Raw genomic sequence first — 21,038 nt, 5'->3', positions numbered from 1 at the left:
GGAAAGGCTTCCTTGGGAAATCATTTCTATTCCCAAGTTCTCTAGCTCTTGGCACAAAGTTATATCCCTAGGCTTCACTGTTAAGCAATTACAGTGAGCCTTACGACTGAGGGCATCCGCTACTACATTTGCCTTGCCAGGGTGATAATGCACCTCAAGGTCGTAATCTTTAATTAGTTCTAGCCACCTCCGCTGGCGCATATTAAGCTCAGCTTGAGTAAAGATATATTTCAAGCTTTTGTGATCTGTATATAGATGACATGTGTTTCCCAACAAATAATGACGCCAGATCTTTAATGCATGTACCACGGCGGCTAGTTCGAGATCATGGGTCGGGTAATTCTCTTCATGAGGTTTGAGTTGCCTGGAAGCATATGCAATTACGCGACCCTCCTGCATCAGCACACAGCCTAACCCGATTCCGGATGCGTCACAATATACATCAAAGGGTTTTTCAATATCTGGCTGGGCTAAGACAGGTGCAGTTGTCAACAACCTTTTCAGAGTCTGAAAAGCTTGCTCACATTGGGGTGACCAAACAAATTTTGTTTGACTTTTGAGCAAGGTTGTGATTGGTTTGGCGACTCTGGAAAAGTCCGGGATAAAACGACGGTAATATCCCGCCATGCCCAGAAAACTACGGACCTCATGTACCGTAGTCGGGGGTTTCCACTTCAACACATCTTCTACCTTGCCTGGGTCTACCGCGACTCCTTCCGCTGATAATACATGACCCAGGAAATGAACTTCGTCCAGCCAGAACTCACATTTGCTGAACTTGGCATATAGCTGGTGCTCCCTGAGACGGGCCAGCACGATTCTCAAGTGTTCAGCATGTTCCTTCTTAGTTTTGGAGTAAATCAAGATGTCATCGATGAAGACGACCACAAATTTGTCTAGTTCTGGCATGAAGACAGAGTTCATCAGGTACATAAAATGGGCCGGTGCGTTAGTCAACCCAAAAGACATCACCAAGTATTCATACAACCCGTAACGGGTTGTGAAAGCAGTCTTGGGTACATCTTCCGGCCTAATTTTAATTTGATGGTACCCTGATCTCAAATCAATTTTTGAGAACACTTTGGCCCCAGCTAGCTGGTCAAACAGTAAGTCAATGCGGGGCAATGGGTACTTGTTTTTAATCGTTACCTCATTTAGAGGACGATAGTCGACGCACAGCCTTAATGTCTGATCTTTCTTTTTCACAAACAAGGCTGGGCAACCCCATGGAGAAGAACTGGGCTGAATAAAACCCTTCTGCAACAATTCTTGTAATTGGGTCTTTAATTCGTCCAGCTCTTTCGGTGCAATTCTGTAGGCCCTTCGAGATATTGGGGCCGTTCCCGGTTTCAATTCTATACTGAATTGTACATCCCGGTCCGGAGGCAGACCTGGTAAGTCTTCAGGAAATACATCCGGGAAATCTCGAACTACCGGGATATCTTTAACTTCAGACACATTAGCGGCATGAACTTGCCCAGTTGTCCGTTTGGGAGTAACTAATTGGATTAGCAAGTAAGAATTCTCATTGGGCAATGGGATTTTAATGGTTCGGTGCAAAGTGTCTAGCACAACCCCTCGTTGCGCCATCCAGTTCATGCCTAAGATAACATCAATTTCTTGGTCCTTAAGAACAATCATGCTAGTAGGAAAATTGTGCCCACCAAATTCGATGGGTACTTGGTGAACCATTTCTTTAGACATCAGCCGTCCTCCTGGCGACTGTATATAAAAATGATCTTGTGTTTCCCCAATGGGTATGCCATGCTTTAACACAAAGGTGCGATTGATAAATGTATGGGATGCACCAGAATCAAAGAGCATTAAAGCAGGATGCTTCGCAACAGGAAACGTACCCATCATCACTGGTTCACCCTCTGGAATTGTCTCCACTTCAGTATGGAAGACTTGCCCTGTCTTCTTTACCGGTCTACCTTTCTGTACCTGTTGCCCTTTTTGAACTCCAGTTCTGAACTGACCCGACTGGGGTTGGCCCATAGGTGGCCTGGGAAAGGTAGGGTTGGTTTGACGAGGAAAAGGGCACTCTTTAGAGAAATGCCCAGGTTTACCACAATTGAAGCAAGGGTAATTGTGGCTGGGCGGAGCAGTAGGGCGAACACCCGGGGCGTTCGGCTGGCGTGGTGCAAAAGCGATGGCAGTAGGTCGAGAATATACCTGCTGCCCAGGTCTGTACTGTGGAGGGGAGAAAGGACCACGATAAGGTAACGGCGTTTGGAAACGTCCGTGGCCCTGTGGATGATAAACGATCCTCTGGCGCTTTTGACCGCGACCAGAGAAAGAAGAGGAAGCAGCCTTCTTCTTGGCTTCCTTATGTTTCCTATTCTTTTCCTCTGAGGCGATAGCAATATTTACCGCCTCATAGAAAGTAGCATTTTGGCATGTGGTCATCATGGTCTGAAGTTTAGTATTTAGACCACGCATGAAACAGGCTTTCCTCTTTCTGTCAGTGTTCACATGATCCGTGGCATACTGAGAAAGATGATTAAACCTTGCCACGTATTCCATAACACTTTTGTCGCCTTGCTGCAAGGCGAGAAACTCTTCGGCCTTCATGGCCATGAGCCCTTCGGGGATGTAGTGGGCGCGGAACGCGTCCCTAAACTCGGTCCAGGTAACTTGGTGTCCGGGAGCTTGAATAGCTAAGAAGTTCTCCCACCAGGCACCTGCAGCTCCCCGAAGCTGCTGGGCTGCAAATAAGGGTTTCTGAGTTTCTGAACACTGAATTAAACTGAACTTATGCTCCATAGTCCGGAGCCAGTCATCCGCTTCTAAAGGCTCATCGGCCTTAGTGAACACTGGGGGCCTGGTCTCGGTAAAATCTACATACCGAGTCTCTCCGTCCCCGTTGCGCGGTGCCCTGAAGTTTGAAGCAGGGTGTGTTTGACGCTGTGCTAGCTCGCGCAGCAAGCGAGCGTTGTCAGTTGTGGCACTTAGCAAGACAGCAATGGCGTCAGCCAAAGAAGGTGGAGCAGGTGGAGGGTTGGGGATGTCATCCCCCCCCTGGGATGTCCCAGCTCCATCGGATCCGCGAGTACGCATCGGCATCTGTTACAAGAATCGTAGATACCTGTTACCACGTAGAATTCATAACACAGAACATATCTTACATTCACTTATTAAACATTAGTTAGATACACACCAAGAGTAAACAAGTACAACTTTTCAACCCAAAAGAGAACTTATATTACAAACCCGAACCCCACTACGGCAAGCTAAGACCCCTACAACGACGTTGCCCTTGGTTTCACCGAGCTAATCGGTGTGGCCAGAGCTGTAGCCCGGGTCGTCGTTGCCATCATCTTGATTACCCCCTGGGTTGTGGTCATCGGGGTCGGACTCCTCTTCACCACTGAGGCCGGGATCGGGTTCTCCATCGTCTGCCAACTCGCCATCCGTATCCATTTCTCCTTCGCCGGGAGGTGGGTGGAGTTGATGATACAGATCAAATGCAATATCACGATATTGCATAGCCAGATCATTGACTGTATCTAAGTGATATGCCAGCTCCAGTTTCTCCAGCTGGAGCTGGTCCTCTCGTTGCCACGCGACATCCCGTTGTGCGGTGACCGTGGCCGCCATCTTCACATACAAATCCTTAAGATACTTTGCCTTGCCCAACTTTGCGTTCATCCTAGTTAGCTCATGCCTATGGGTGCTCCTAGCTTCTTCCTCTTGGGCAATGGCTGCATTCCGCTCCTCCACCATCCGGGACAACATAGCTTCACAATTTTCTGTAGCTTGTTTTTCTTTGGCCAGTTGAGCTTTGAGTTTGCCAATCTCCATAACATTGTACATTCTCTCTCTCATCACCTCAGTCAACTCGGCGGACAATCTGTCCACCTCCTGCTGAGGCGGTGTACGGCTACTACTGGCTTGATCACTGCGTGGAGCTAGCTGATGTCGGGGAACTCCTTTTGGACCGGTCCGCTTACGCGGGGTCTGCTTCTGACGAGCCATCCTGTAGAGGGTAAGTTTAGATGAGTAAGAGAGACCTTAAAGGTTAGCAAGAATAGGATTGATTCTATTCACCCAACCCAAACAAGGAGGAAGGAACTTAACCAGTTAATACATTATGATGCATGCACGAACTTACGATTCCTACTAACAATTCGTAACGATATTACTTTAAACTTTTACAACATAGGGCAATACTTTAGGTTGCTCCTCCAAACCACTTCAAAAAAATTCTAAGAAAGCCTATAGACAGGGGTAGATTAGGACTAAGCACTTGGACTCAAAATAGGCAAGTTCATAATATTAGTTCCAAACGAATTTTTGAAGTTTTTCAAAGTTTCAGCAGTCATCTTAGCAACGAACGCTCTGATACCAGCTGTGGCAGAACCTCCTAAGTGTTTGGGCCCACCGACACCTGCCATTGTCCTAAGGACCTCTGACGGTGATGCCGGGAGTCCTCCCACTTTAGAAGTCCGATGAGCCTTGCTGGGCGCTCATACCACTGCTATCTGTGGCGTACCAAGCTGACTCGTCCTGACCACTGATAATGGTCAAACAACGAGAACTGTTTCTTCTCGCCCTTACAGGATAGCAAGTGGCCACCTTAACACCAGGATCATTCGTTGCGAAGATAAAGCAGTAACTCAACAACACAGACCAAAATAATATTTCAGAGTGAAACAGCGGAAGTATTACATAACTTAATTTACAAAAGGAGTTCTTCCAAATAGTATAGTGTTATTACAAGCCTGGTCCAGCGGAGCAACTGAAACTTTAGCAGGGACAAAACAAACTTACAGACCCTGCCCATGGGTCACGCTCACTCTTCTTCGTCGTCAACCTCGACGACGGTCACACAACAGGGTCCGAAACAAGTCGGCTCCTGAGCTTCACCTGCAACAGGGGTATTGAAACCCTGAGTACGGGAGTACTCAACAAGGCTTATCCGACGGGAAAAGAGGAGTATTTAGGGATGCAGGCTTAGGGTAGACAAGGGGTGGCTGAGCAAGGAGCCAAAGTGTTTTGCGTAAAAGCTTACTAGTAGTGCATCCTTATTTTCAAGTTTTACCCTGAATTCCTTCCTCGCAGAGGCAGAGGAATTCGAGGATAGTCTAACTAGTTGCACCTCACAAACGAATCCGTGAGTCCCTAGTCCTATCATTAAGTGTTATTTATCGATGGTCATAGCTTCATGTCGCTATGAGTCCGGGAATTGGGATCCGAACCTCATGAGACATTTTCCCTTTTCTCATTTTATCACTTAGTTGCATATTTAACTACGATGAGGGTCGAAGGAATTGAGTCTCCCAATCGGGGAGCAACGACGATTCGAATCGCTTAGCAATCCAGCTGGAGTTCCTAACCACCCGACATATGTAGAACCAAATCTTGCATATATCAACCCAAATCAAGCTCTCCCCAAATTTGACCAGGTTCGCGGCACCCGAGAGCACAGTACTCCACCATCCTACAGCCGATCTAGATGTTTTCCGGTCATCTCAGATCCGTAAGGTGGGTACACACTACTCTCGCCATCTTTCCACTCCCAGTGCGCGAGTAGCTGTTCGCGTCGAGGGATCACAAGACTGGGCTTACCGTAGGCAAGTGGCTAGTACTATAAATTCTCAACCCAGCAGGCCATCAACGGACCGGTCCTTAACCGACACAGTTGGAGACACTACTTTAAGACTCCATTCTTAAAGCAAGTCCACCGACCGGTCTCAAGTTGAAACATCATTGACCATAAGTGTATCCCACAACAACCCTTCAAACTTTCTTGTTGAAAACCTATCTAGTAGCAGGGCTAAGCATCGCTACGCAGTTTTAAAATAAAACAGGTGTCAAGGACAGGATACCGATATCAAGGTAGTAAATGCAGCAAGTAGGTTAACCCAATTCTCATCTACCTAATGCAGCATTTTCAATTCATAAGTGATAAAAGATTTAAAACATCCAAGGAGGGGTTAATGCATCCGGGGCTTGCCTTGGTTGCAGGGCAGAGAGGGACCCTCGGAGACTTCCCAAGTCTCGGATCCGACTTCCTCGAACGGAGCACCGACCTCGGGGTTCGGTTCAACGGGCGCTCCTTCGGTCACGGACGCTATACGCAAGATGATGAATGCTTATGATATGCGTATGGCAATTATGCAAGATGGACCGAATTAAGTACGATTTGCCTTTTTAATGCAATACAGAATTGTCACTAAATAAAGTTGTTTAATAACTTAATATTTTTACCCAAGAGGTTGCATCTGTAAACTAAGACTTTACTCAATTCATAATGATTTTAAATTAACTAATTATTAATCCTATTTACCTTAATTAATTCTTAATTAATTACTAATGACAGTAATTAAGCATTAAGGCTAAACAATAATTAACTGCCAGAGGTCATTAGAGTTAATGACCTCAGGTCATCACACAATCCCAAAATCACTCAACCCTAATTAGGAGGATTTAGTTAATCACTATTTACTTATTTTGGAATGATTAATTAAATACTAAATAAGAGTTTATTAACATTTTAACCAAACCTTATCCAAATGCCACCAAATTTTAGGTGGAGCCAGGGAATAATATTCAGAGGCTCCCCACAATTTTTGGTGATTTTTGGACATACAATTAAATTATTAAAATTCATACAAGTTTTATTTGCTAATTAAAAGGGCAAATTTTTTACAGACATGTAAACTACCAGAAAACAGAACTTAATATTTTTCTTGGGTTCTACTTACTTCAGAGAGCCTACACAAAAATTTCCACGATTTTTGGATTAGCACACGAATTATTACACAATTTCAAACATAACTCAAAAACTGCATAAAAAGAAAAAGAAAAACAGTACTGTGCAGCGAGTGGCCGGGAAATCGGCCTGCAGGCCGGCCCATGCGCGCTCGGCCCACAACCGCGCTGCGCGCGCTGCCCCTCTCTCTCTGAGCGGTCACTGACGAGCGGGTCCCGCTCGTCAGGCCCTCTCTCTCTGCGGGACGCTGACGGGGCGACCCCACCCGTCAGCTGCGTCCTCACCACGCACGGCGGTTCGGCCACGGCTCCGGCCGCCGTTGGCGAGGGTTTCGGCCGGAGTGCGCGTGCGCATCGGCTTCGCTTCAACTCCGCGACCCTGTGGACACCCCCTACCCACGCTCTACCCTACTTTTCCACCTCGGTCACGAGAAGGGCGGGCAGCCGCCATGGCCGACCCTCGGCCGGCCGCTAGGGCCCGATAGAGTGCAAGCCGACGGCCGAGCGAGCTTCCATAGGGGTTGGGGAGGGTGGTGCTCACGCTGCAAGGCTCGGAGAAGCAGCTGAAGCCGCTGGCGACGGAAGCAGTGTCGTCGGGCGGGAGCTCTGGCTCCGGCAAGCTTGTTCCGGCGATCCTGCTCACATTCAAGGAGAAGGAGCGAGAGCATGAGCAACCGGGGCACGGAAGGGACTTGAAACAGTCGCCAGCGGGGTGTGATACTCACTGGAACACCGTGGCCACGGGAAGAGCTCCGCGGCGGCGGTCTCGGCCGGAGTTGGAGAAGAGCAGAGAAGTTCTGGCGACTGGGTGGGTTAGAGAGGGAGCTTGGGGGTGCACTGGGTCCGCACGAAGGTGACGAAGACGCTGGGTTGCTCAATTTGGCTTGGGAAGGAGTGGTTATGGCGAATTGAAGAGGGGAGCTCGTCGGGGTTCTCTGGCTCAGGACGGAGGAAACGCGCGGCGGCGCCCACGCTGGTGCTCAAAGGGGAGAAGGGAACGAGCCTGGGGCGTCCACGTCGCCTGGCGACGCTAGCAGGCAGGCAGGCTGCGTGCCTGCGCGCACGGCGGCCGCGCTGGACAGGGAGCCGGTGATCCCTATCGGGTCACTGTAGCAACCCTTATCCCCTCTTTTCTGGACTTTGTGAAATTCAGCCGAAATTTGAACTGGAGTCAAATTTGTGTCAAAACAAAAGTTGTTCCAAATTTTATAAGCTACAAAACATGTTTTGGTGACCAGAGCTGATTTTGAGTGTAACAGGGTGAATTTGGCCAAACATTTTGAAAATCAAACTCAAATCAAAGAAATTCCAAATTTTTGAATTGGGGCAAAACAGAATTTCCAAAATTACTTTTGATTTTGTATAACAACTTGAAAAACTCCCAACATGAAAGTTGCTCAACTTTTTGTGCTCTACAACTTTCATGTTGACCACTTTTCAAAATTCCAAATGGATTTTGAATTGGAGGTTTAAGTTGGAAAAGGGGACACTTTCTGGAAATCTGTATTTTCAAAATTACTTTGAATTTTGCATTGAAACTTCAAAAACTCAAAACACCAAAGTTGTACATCTTGCCAAGATCTACAACTTTGCTTTTGAACTCAACCTCAAATTTTGCTTAGTTTTTGAATTATACAAAAAGGGGCAAATCTAGGATTCAAAAATCAGGGTTTTCCGGCCCCCTAATCTTTCGGAAATCTTTCACCCTAGGGTTTTAGCATCCAACACAATGCAAGCACACTTTAATTCCCTAAGCACAAGCACTCAAAGTAAACTTATTTTAAGTTGATGCATACTAATGTGCTTTAACAATTATGATTTGCAATGCTCATGATGACATGATCCGTTTTTAGTAACCGTAACATCAGGGATGTTACAGAGATCTTCACCGACCTAAAGGATGAATCTAAACCATACAATCTATGTCGGTTTGATCCAACAGCCCATATTCACTTGAAGGGACTATAAAACCATACCCCCTAGCCCCTAGAGGAGAGAGCCTCTCAACCCTAATTCATTGTTCTTCAAGGGAGAAGAAGCCTCTGATCAAGATTAGAGCCACCACATCAATTAGATATCTAGATTAGCATAGCTACATAGGATTAGAACTAGAAGGAGTCAATCTTCGATTGGTTTCCGGATCTGTCAAGAGGATTCTTGGTAATTCTCTAATTGTGCTTCTAATTAATTTCTAATTATCTTTGTTCTTCAATATTATGAATATGACTTTGTTCTACTTCAATATATTGCTTATGACTTTGCTCTACTTGCTTATATTGAAGATTATATTGTTTTTAGTTTATCATAGTTATGTACTTGGCTTAGTTAGATTGGATTTATATACATGCTTAGGATCGTATAGCATTTATCCATCGGATCCATGGGTAAATGATAGATATTGGGTAGGCGTGGTGCTTATACCGTATTTATCTATGATTGTACGCAATATGCCAGATCGTGGGGTAGTTGGTGATAGTGACAGCTTCATTGATTCTTATATAGTCCCCCTCTCGTGTATTGGGCTGGTAGAGCAATATTATTACAGGGTAGTGATTGCTATGTTTCTCATTTACCTTGCTAATATCACTATGCATGGGCGTAGTCTTGTCTCGCAATGATTGCTAAGTATGCTTGCACTAACTATGATGTACTAGACTATATAGTTGAGAATAACTTAGGGAATATTCTTGTAGTTCGTTCTAATACCGTGCTAATGACTTTCTAGAGTATCTAATTGAGGTGCTTATCATATTTATATGTGGCTGATCAGATTAATTATCTTTGTCACTATTCATTATTTCATATATCTTTTATGTGACACTTATCCTTGTATGAAGAGTTAGATAAATGTTCTCAATTATACATGCAATGATAGATACTCAATCTCATATTCTATTCTGTAATCAATATTGATGATTGTTAATCCCTTCTCAGTGGTAAAAATATAAATAACGATACCTGGAATACTTCCCGGTTAAAATGCTACATCGGTATTAATCTGTGCGCTTGCAGATCTCATTCATTATTTATTTAAAAGAGCAATTGCATATTTCAATACCGCATCTCTCATGTCATGCTGGGGATGACAACTTGGCTTAAGTGGTGTGAGGGATAGGTTTGGCATTTTTGGCACCGTTACTAGATTTAGAGAACTTAGTCTACTTTTGGTAATGATGTTAAGAATACCCAATAAGCATTTTTGGCGCCGTTGCTGGGGAAGGTTGATTACTAATCAGGAATGGAATAAAAGATTTTGAGTTATCATTCGCATCACTAATATGATTGAGCTTATCTATTCTCTCATACAGTTTTACCCCGATATTTTTCTATTTTATCTTATGCAGGGAATGTATGAATAGAAGACATCTTCCAGGAAATTTTGTTGACAATCCCGAAGCATTATTCAAGAAGACAAGAGCCAAGCTCAAGAAGAGATCATCAACACTTCAGCAAGAAGATTCATCCAATCAAGAAGATCACCGGAACTTGACTTTAGAGTTCGAGGCCATGGCGAACAAATCAATCCGTGAGTTCTCAGCTCCCACTACGGACAACATCCGCACTAGACCTGCTGCAGAGATCGATGGCAACTTTGAGCTCAAGCCTGGACTTATCAACATGGTGCAATCCAACCAGTTCTGTGGGAAGGCACACGAAGATGCTAGTGCTCATTTACAACACTTCCTGGAGATTTGCAACACATTCACCATATCAGGAGTTTCCAAAGATGCTATACTACTTCGCCTCTTCCCATTCTCACTATGAGGAAGTGCGAAGCAGTGGTTCTACGCTACAAAGGAGAAGAATACTATGTGGGCACTCTGCTCAACAAACTTCCTGGCTAAGTTCTTTCCCATGGGCAAGACCAATGCTCTCCGTGGGAAGATTACAAGTTTTCAGCAACAAAATGATGAATCTATTCCAGAAGCATGGGAGCGCTTTCAAGACTACATCCTAGAATGTCCCCATCATGGAATGGAGAGTTGGCTATTGATGCAGACGTTTATCATGGACTCGGCAACAGTGCCCGAGAAACCATGGATGATGCAGCTGGAGGAGCATTCTTATCACTACTATACCACAAGCCACAGCTCTTGTGGAGAAGATGGCGTCCAATCAAGGCTGGAATGGAGAGAGGACCCAGACACGCAAGAGAGGTGGAGGTATGCATCAGCTGAAGGAGGTAGACATGCTGTCTACAAAGCTAGACCTGCTCATGAAGAAGCTCGATGATAGAGCTGGAGACAAGAAGGAAGTTATGCACATCTACGACTCTCACATGACTTGTGAGGAGTGTGGAGACACTGGACACTCAGGCAATCACTGCCCTGAGATACTTGAGGATGTGAACTACATCAACAACAACAACTACTACTACAACCGTCCTCAACAAAATCAAGGTTGGAATCAACACAGGCCTAACTACTCAGGTAATTATCAAGGTAACAATTCTTACAACAATAATAATAATTTTCCACCTCTGAGAGAGTTAGTGTCTAATCAAGGAAAGCTAATGGATAACCTATCTAAAAAATTGGCATCTAATGATAAAATGCTAGAAAATATAAATAATAGAATGGATAATTTCTCTACTCCCATCAAGAATCAAATTAGCTTTAATAAAATGATTGAATCTCAGTTAAATCAAATAGTTGCTGCTGTTCCTGCTACTAACCCCGGTATACCATCACAACCGGAAGGATTAGAATCTGCAAATCTTGTAGACATGTTTGATGCAGGTAATTGGAGTAACCCCGTCACTTAATTCTCTACTGACCTTCTGCCGGTCAAGAGAGGCGATCCAGGACGCCCCATCATCCCGATCTCCATCGGCATGGTGGACGTCCCAGAAGCACTCTGCGACTTTGGCTCTACCGTCAACATTATACCCAGGGTACTCTATGAAAAATTCTTTACATATCCTTTATTAGAGACAACCATGTGTTTGCAGTTTGCAGATCAGACGATAACTTTTCCAAAAGGAATATTGAAGAACCTTTGTGTCTGAGTTGGTACCTTATATGCTCTAGCCGACTTATTAGTGGTAGAGACCGGTAATGATGAGAGAGCACCTATCATCTTAGGGAGGCCATTCTTGAACACCACGGGAGCTATCATCTACGCCAGTGCTACCAAGATCAGTTTCCACATGAAAGGGAGGAAGGAGACATTTTTCTTCAAGAACAAGACTACACAAATCCCAGATCAATCCAAACGTGAGTCAAGGAAGAGGACTAACAGGAGGAACAGGAACAAGCAAGTGTGGACCGAGTCAGCTAAGATGGTCACTGTAGTTCATGGAGGCCAAGATCACCAACTTAAGTCACCGCTTTTGTCCAAGAAGGACGACCCAGGAATGCCAAGCATCTACTGCTCCATAAATGGATACAACTTCTACAAGGCAACTTGTGACACCGGATCGGGCGTCAACATAATGGCCGCAGTCACCTATTGGCTCTTGTTCGGAACCATGCCCTTAAAACCAACATACATTCAGCTCTAGATGGCAGATCAGACATTTCGAGAAGTTAAAGGAATAGTAACTGATGTCCCAGTCAAAATAGATGGTCACTTTGTCTACACAGACTTTCAAGTTATTGACATGGGAGAAGACGAGTATGATCCACCCATCATCCTTGGAAGACCGTTCCTCAGCACCGTTAAAGCAATTATCTACATTAGAACCGGAGAAGTCCATATGCACTTCCCCTCAGAGAAGGTACGCCGTTATTTTACTGACCCTAACTATATCGTTGAAGAATCTAAGCAGGTAAGAAAACGACGCAACCGTAACCAGAGGAGGCAGATCATCAAGGATGGATGGGCAGACTATGAAGGAGAAGTGATAAGGTCAGAAGACATAGAGTTTAAATAGAATTATCCAGAGGAGACTGAAGCACCGAGTCAGGTATGGAAAGAGAAGATAACTATACATGAAGAGGAGGTGCTGCCGGAAGTACCGACTACGCCACCCAACGAATCCCAGGACAATTGAGAAAACGGAGAGTCCCGTTCAGAGGACTTAAAAACACCGAACGCCTTGCCAAGAGTTAAACTTGGTAGTTATCCTTTCCCTTTCAATTATTTCAACTAGTTTACTTAGTTAATCATGTTCATGCTATCCTAAAAAGAAAATAAAAATGTGAAAAACAGTAAGCCCCATGTGAGTAGACGAGTGGCATAAAATCCATAAGTACATTCACTGTGGTGGCATAAAAATAAAATAAATATTTCTTTTCTGCTTTATAAAACGAAAATATAAAAATAAGGGAGTAATAATTATTAAGGAGTCTCAACATGATAAAGGCTAGATATTTATGCTAACACTTAACCAGTTCCACAAGCTTTGTTGTCTATTTGAGCTCCACAGAATTTAAGAATCAAGAAGACTAGCAAACGGAGGACATTCTAATCGCTGTCAGAATGCTGCTGACTTTCAAATACACCTCTGCCGCCTGCTAGCTACATCAAGAGAAATTACGTCAAAATTCAGCTTGGGGGAGAACACCCCCATTTATCCCGATAAGTATTTCTATCTATCTATCTTTATACTTATACTATATTAAAATATAAATATACATAACTATGAAAAACCAAATAAAGATTTTATGCTTATATATATATATATCTTTTGCTTAGTGTGTTTAATAAATAAATAAAGTTGCTATGCTAATCTGTATCTTAATAATAAAACTCTAGCATGGATATGATGAATAGTTGCTCTGCCTAATTTGCACATTTTAAGTTCTCTCTCAAGTTTAGACATAACTGTTCTAATTTAAAGCTTGCTCTAGACCTAAACTTGTGGGATGAAAACTTGATGTGAAGTCTAAGTTGTTAACGGATACGATATGGGAATGTTGAGCTGCTGTTTATCTGTTCCTAGAGATGCTAGAATTCTGGTGAATTTTATCTTTGAAAATCTTTAAAATGTTGCATGATGAGTTCCTGTATGATGAGAGTTTAAATTCCTACCACAGCCATATATACATGCTTGCTAGACTTTGAGCCACACATTTACTATTTACTGCTTATGAGCATTGAGTGTGGTCAAGCTGTGTAGACCCTTAGGAGCTTGTCATGTGGTTAAATCAAGTTTTCACTTGCATGTTCACTCATATATGCTACTTCTACTCCGGAAGTACCATCCACATATATCCACTCATTTCCATCTCTAGAATCACCTAAAAATATTCTACTCCTAATCCGGGAGAGAATAGCCAAAAATATTTTTGTTTTTCCCTTGTGAAATAAATGCTCAAGTTATCTTGTTACTACCACTTGCTACATTATTTCAAGAGATGAGTGCTCTGAAAAAACAAGGAAATAAAAAGGAGCAAGTGCTCGGAACCTCGAAAGAAAAGAAAAGTGAGACAAGAGGTAAAAATGGACAAGTGTCCGACAGTAGAATTAGGGGTACAAGATACCCACCTGAGAGAAAAGAAAAAAATATAGAGCATCTCATTCTCCTCACAAAGTTTCAAAAAGCAAGAAAGGTATGTATCCCCTCAAAAGAGCAAAAGAAGAATAAGACTTCCATCACCATTATTTTCACCATTGTTATCACCATCATCACCATACACCATTCATTCGCCAGACATGCACATCTTGATTTGACTTATTGATTTGTTTCTTTGGATCCATGGTTTGACTATGCAATACATGTCTTGTAAGTATGTATATTTTATCTCCCACCTATGAGCTCCAGATATTAAAGCCTTATTAGAATAGGGTGAGAGAGAAGGCAATGTTACTATGCCTTCTATAACAAATACTACATGTCTTGAGAGAAGGCATATACCATTATTGCCTTGGTAAGGATCTAGAAATACCACAAAAGAGAGATATGAGAGAATCATACAAGGAATCTCTGAGTTTTATTTGAAAATCTGCAAAAACTTCAGAGCTATAGCTGATCAAGAATAAGAGACATGGCACTTGACTAGACTGTTCTATCTTTTAACCACTCAAGATAGAAGTGACGGTTATAAGTACCATGGTAAAGCTAAAGTAAGTAATTTTTAAGTCTTGACAGTTTACTCTAACTCAGAGATGAGATCTTATTTAAAAGCATGAGTACCGTCAATTTTTAAAGATATTGCGACAACTTATGATCCATAGCTGAGTCTATCTTTGCTCAGGGACGAGCAAGAGGTAAGCTTGGGGGAGTTTGTTGACGGTCCTTAAGTATCAAATTTAATTATCAAATAAACAAAGAAAAGGATCCAAATGAAATCAACATCTAGACTTAGGGTTTTATCTGACAGAATTCCACGAGTTTTGGTGTTTGTCTATTTCTGCAGGGGGTTATCAGGAAATATGGAAGAAAGGCCCACACGTCGGGATTATATAGAGATATTAATGTACCGCACAATTATCTTACATCTAGAAGACTCCAGAAGCCACGAGACCGAAGTGAAGGCGAAACGGGGCCAGAGGCAGGGCGCCCGCCCTGTTCCCCTGGGCGCCCGCCCACTCCCTGAGTCAAATGAGGACTCTGCTTCGTGGGAGATCTTCACCGACCTAAAGGATGAATCTGAACCATACAATGTATGTTGGTTTGATCCAACGGCCCATATTCACTTGAAGGGACTATAAAACTAGACCCCCTGGCCCCTAGAGGAGAGAGCCTCTCAACCCTAATTCATTGTTCTTCAAGGGAGAAGAAGCCTCTGATCAAGATTAGAGCCACCACATCAATTAGATATCTAGATTAGCATAGCTACATAGGATTAGAACTAGAAGGAGTCAATCTTCGATTGGTTTCCGGATCTGTCAACAGGATTCTTGGTAATTCTCTAATTGTGCTTCTAATTACTTTCTAATTATCTTTGTTCTTCAATATTATGAATATGACTTTGTTGTACTTCAATATATTGCTTATGACTTTGCTCTACTTGCTTATATTCAAGATTATATTGTTCTTAGTTTATCATAGTTATGTACTTGGCTTAGTTAGATTGGATTTATATACATGCTTAGGATCGTATAGCGTTTATCCATCGGATCCATGGGTAAATGATAGATATTGTGTAGGCGTGGTGCTTATACCGTATTTATCTACGATTGTACCCAATATGCCAGATCGTGGGGTAGTTCGTGATAGTGACAACTTCATTGATTCTTATATAGTCCCCCTCTCGTGTATTGGGCTGGCAGACAAATATTATTACAGGGGAGTGATTGCTATGTTTCCCATTTACCTTGCTAATATCACTGTGCATGGGTGTAGTCTTGTCTCGCAATGATTGCTAAGTATGCTTGCACTAACTATGATATGCTAGACTATATAGTTGATAATAACTTAGGGAATATTCTTGTAGTTCGTTCTAATACCATGCTAATGACTTTCTAGAGTATCTAATTGAGGTGCTTATCATATTTATATGTGGCTGATCAGATTAATTATCTTTGTCACTATTCATTATTTCATATATCTTTTATGTGACACTTATCCTTGTATGAAGAGTTAGATAAATGTTCTCAATTATACATGCAATGATAGATACTCAATCTCATATTCTATTCTGTAATCAATATTGATGATTGTTAATCCCTTCCCAGTGGTAAAAATGTAAATAACGATACCTGGAATACTTCCCGGTTAAAATGCTACATCGGTATTAATCTGTGCGCTTGCAGATCTCATTCATTATTTATTTAAAAGAGCAATTGCATATTTCAATACCGCGTCTCTCATGTCATGCTGGGGATGACAACTTGGCTTAAGTGGTGTGAGGGATAGGTTTGGCATTTTGGCACCGTTACTAGATTTAGAGAACTTAGTCTACTTTTGGTAATGATGTTAACAATACCCAACAGCGGGCGCCCAGGAGAGTAGGGCGGGCGCCCTGCCTCGGAGCCCGATTGCCTCCCCGTTCGTTCCCGTGGCTTCTGGAGTCTTCTAGATGGTAGAAAATTGCGCGGCATGTTAATATCTCTATGTAATCCCGACATGTGGGCCTTTCTTCCATATTTCCTGATAACCCCCTACACAAATAGACAAACACCAAAACTCGTGGAAGTCTAGGTGTTGGTTGCATTTGGATCCTTTTCTACGATTAGTTGACAATTAAATGTGAGCATTAAGGACCGTCAACAAGCTTGAAGAGATGGCGGATGCGTGAGTTCCTGATGAGTTCATATTTTGCAGGGATGCTATTACTTATCGAGTGGAATCAAGGGAAAATCGCCACCAATCGGTAAGGCAGCCGCAACTTCCTCCATGGTGTCCAGAGGGGCTGACTAGGACACAGAAAAGAAGGCTACAGCGCGAAAGACGAGAAGAGCTGAGCAAAGGAGAGAATTCTGCTATGTTCGAAGGTCAGCAGCAGCCAGATCCTAAAGGAAAAGGGCCATCGGCAGATGTTATTATGGTATTTATGTTGCCAATGGAATTCCTTGCGCCGTCCAGTGATGACGAGGAGGTGGACTTTTCTGACCAGATAGCTCAGTTGGCTGTGGATCCAATGACGACTATCTTTGAAAAGCCTACCCACAACGAAAGGTAGCATCTTAAAGCTCTGTTTGTCAAAGGAAGGGTTGATGGGCAGCCAATGACCAAGATATTAGTCGATGGTGGGGATGCCATCAATATTATGCCGTATGGAGTGTATCGAAAGCTTGAGAAAGGAGATTAAGACATGACCAAGACCGACATGATGCTGAAGGACTTTGAGGGGAATGTGTCTCCAGTCAAGGGAGCTATATGTGTCGAGTTGACCATCGGCAGCAAAACCTTGCCGACGACTTTCTTCGTCATCAGCGGAAAGGGTGCTTATTGTTGACGGTCCTTAAGTACCAAATATAATCATCAAATAAATAAAGAAACGGATCCAAATGCAACCAACACCCGAACTTAGGGTTTTATCTGACAGTATTCGATGAGTTTTGGTGTTTGTCTATTTCTGCAGGGGGTTATCAGGAAATATGGAGGAAAGGCCCACACGTCGGGTTTACATAGAGATATTAACGTGTCGCGCAATTTTCTATCATCTGGAAGACTCTAGAAGCCACGGGAACGAACGGGAAGCCGAGCGGGCTTGGGGGCAGGGCGCCCGCCCTCCCCCCTTGCGCGCCTGCCCAGCTACAGGAACCAATCAGTTTCCGTCGCACGGATTATGCTCCACCGACCTAAAGGATTAAGGAAAACCGTGCGATTAATGTCGGTTTGATCCGACAGCCTATATTCACTTGAGGGGACTATATAAGCAGACCCCCTAGCCCCTGGAGGAGGTACCCCTTGATCCTTATTCATTATTCATAGATAGAGCAAAAGCTAGGGTTTGGAGATGAGAGCTCTCCTCTCTTCTCTAAACTAGAGTAGATCTAGATAGTAGCGAGATGGAGAGCGAGGGAGGATTGGAGGAGAGGCCTGTTGACGGTCCATAAGTATCAAATTGAATTATCAAATAAACAAAGAAAGGGATCCAAATGAAATAAACATCTAGACTTAGGGTTTTATCTGACAGAATTCCATGAGTTTTGGTGTTTGTCTATTTCTTCAGGGGGTTATCAGGAAATACGGAAGAAAGGCCCACACGTCGGGATTACATAGAGATATCAACGTGCTGCACAATTATCTTACATCTAGAAGACTCCAGAAGCCACGGGAAGGAAGCGGAGGCCGAACGGAGCTAGGCCCTGGGCCCAGTTGACCTGGGCGCCCGCCCCCTCCTGGAGTCCAAACAGGACTCTCTTTCGGGATAAATCTCTACCGACCTAAAGGATCAAGGATAACCGTTCAATCAATGTCGGTTTGATCCAACGGCCCATATTCACTTGAAGGGACTATAAAACCAGACCCCCTGGCCCCTGGAGGAGAGAGCCTCTCAACCCTAATTCATTATTCCTCAAGGGAGAAGAAGCCTCTGATCAAGATTAGAGACACCACATCAATTAGACATCTAGATTAGCATAGCTACATAGGATTAGAACTAGGAGTCAATCTTCGATTGGTTTCCGGATCTGTCAAGAGGATTCTTGGTAATTCTTTAATTGTTCTTCTAATTATTCATCTTTGTTCTTCAATATTATGAATATGACTTTGTTCTACTTCAATATATTGCTTATGACTTTGCTCTACTTGTTTATATTCAAGATTATATTGTTCTTAGTTTATCATAGTTATATACTTGGCATAGTTAGATTTGATCTATATATATGTTTAGGATCGTATAGCGTTTATCCATCGGATCCATGGGTAAATGTTAGATATTGTGTAGGTGTGGTGCTTATACCATATTTATCTGCGATTGTACCCAATATGCCAGATCGTGGGGTAGTTCGTGATAGTGACAACTTCATTGATTCTTATATAGTCCCCCTCTGATGTATTGGGCTGGCAGAGCAACATTATTACAGGGGAGTGATTGCTATGTTTCTCATATTCCTTACTAATATCACTATGCATGGGCGTAGTCTTGTCTTGCAATGATTGCTAAGTATGCTTGCACTAACTATGATAATGCTAGACTATATAGTTGAGAATAACTTAGGAAATATTCTTGTAGTTCATTCTAATACGATGCTAATGACTTGCTAGAATATCTAATTGAGGTGCTTATCATATTTATATGTGGCTAAGTTATGCTGATCAGATTAGTTATCTTTCTCACTATTCATTATTTCATATATCTTTTATGTGACACTTATCCCTGTATGAAAAGTTAGATAAATGTTCTCAATTATACATGCAATGATAGATACTCAATCTCATATTCTATTCTATAATCAACATTGATGGTTACTAATCCCTTCCCAGTGGTAAAAATATAAATAACGATACCTCGAATACTTCCCGGTTAAACTGCTACATCGGTATTAATCTGTGCGCTTGCAGATCCCATTCATTATTTATTTAGAAGAGCAACTGCATATTTCAATACCGCGTCTCTCATGTCATGCTGGGGATGACAACTTGGCTTAAGTGGTATGAGAGATAGGTTTGGCATTTTTGGCACCGTTATCAGAATTAGAAAACTAAGTCTACTTTTGGTAATGATGTTAAGAATACCCAACAAGGCCGGCCTGTCAGTTCTTCCTCCGGTTGTACTTCACCATGATCAAGTTCTAATCAAGCTTGTTCATGGGATGACTCTGGTAATCTACTTCTATTTCATTATGCAATTACTATCCATGTATGTTCTGGTTCACAACTCTTTTGAGTACTTTAATCTATAGGACGCTATAGGTGAGAGTTGTAGTATAGGTGTAAGCGTGGTGCTTAGACCTAGATTACTTGTGGATATCCCCTGTCTAGCTGGATCGTGTGGTAGGCCGCGTAGGTGACAGTTACGTTGGTCCCCTGTAGTCCACCTCCTGTTAGCTGGACGGTTAGGGTTTATCGGCCTATGGATAAGCATCCTTTGTGATGTATTCTTATGACGTGGTTCGTCCCAGACATGGACATACCCCTTTGAAGTAGAGAAACCATAGTTATTCTCTTTATTCTCCTACCATCGCCCATATACTAGATTGCTCTACTATCTATTCCTATATTATCACCCATTGTTATCTTACCTTTAATATTGTTCTTATTCAATTCTACCATCTTTCCTTTTTACACCTACTTATCTATCTAGGTTAAGTTAGAGCGTGTTTCCCTATGGATACGATAAAACCTTTAACCGGGTAAAAGCTACAACGGTATCCATGCACTTGTGGATTTATCTGTGTGCGTATAAATACTATAGTACACTCTAGTGCCATGCTGGGGATGACAACCTAGTATTCAAGTGGTATTAGCAAGTGTCAGCAAGCATTTTTGGCGCCGTTGCCGGGGAAACGGTTGCTGAGTTGACTATGAACTAGCTTAATCATTTTTCTAAAAAAAATAAGAAAAAATATACTTTTCCTTTTATCTTTTGCCTTATCTCTGCTATTCTTTCTTCTTATCTAATCCTTGATCTCTGGTCTATCATGAATGCAAACATGTCTATCTATCAGTTTCATAGACCTACGGGCATACATCTCGAACCACCAAAATCTTCAAAGCCTATCATAGCATCTAGTTTTGAGATAGACCCCGAATACATAGAATTTGTTCAAAAACAACCTTTCTCAGGAGAAGGTGAAGAAAATCCATACACACACCTAAGAGAGTTTTATCGAGTTTGTTACCTCCTTCGCATAGAAGGCATGTCCGATGAGACCCTTATACGGAAGCTCTTTCCGTTCTCTTTAACAGGAAAAGCTAGACATTGGTATAAACTCAAAGTAGAGAGTGTTCATGGAGATTGAAAGGAGTTATGTAATAATTTTCTTTTTAAATATTTTCCAATCTCCAAAGTGGCGGAACTTCGGCGTGAGATTATTTCTTT

This window comes from Sorghum bicolor, chromosome 10, assembly GCF_000003195.3.
Source record: "Sorghum bicolor cultivar BTx623 chromosome 10, Sorghum_bicolor_NCBIv3, whole genome shotgun sequence".
In the NCBI taxonomy this organism is placed as follows: Eukaryota; Viridiplantae; Streptophyta; class Magnoliopsida; order Poales; family Poaceae; genus Sorghum; species Sorghum bicolor.
This window is presented reverse-complemented; position numbering follows the sequence as displayed.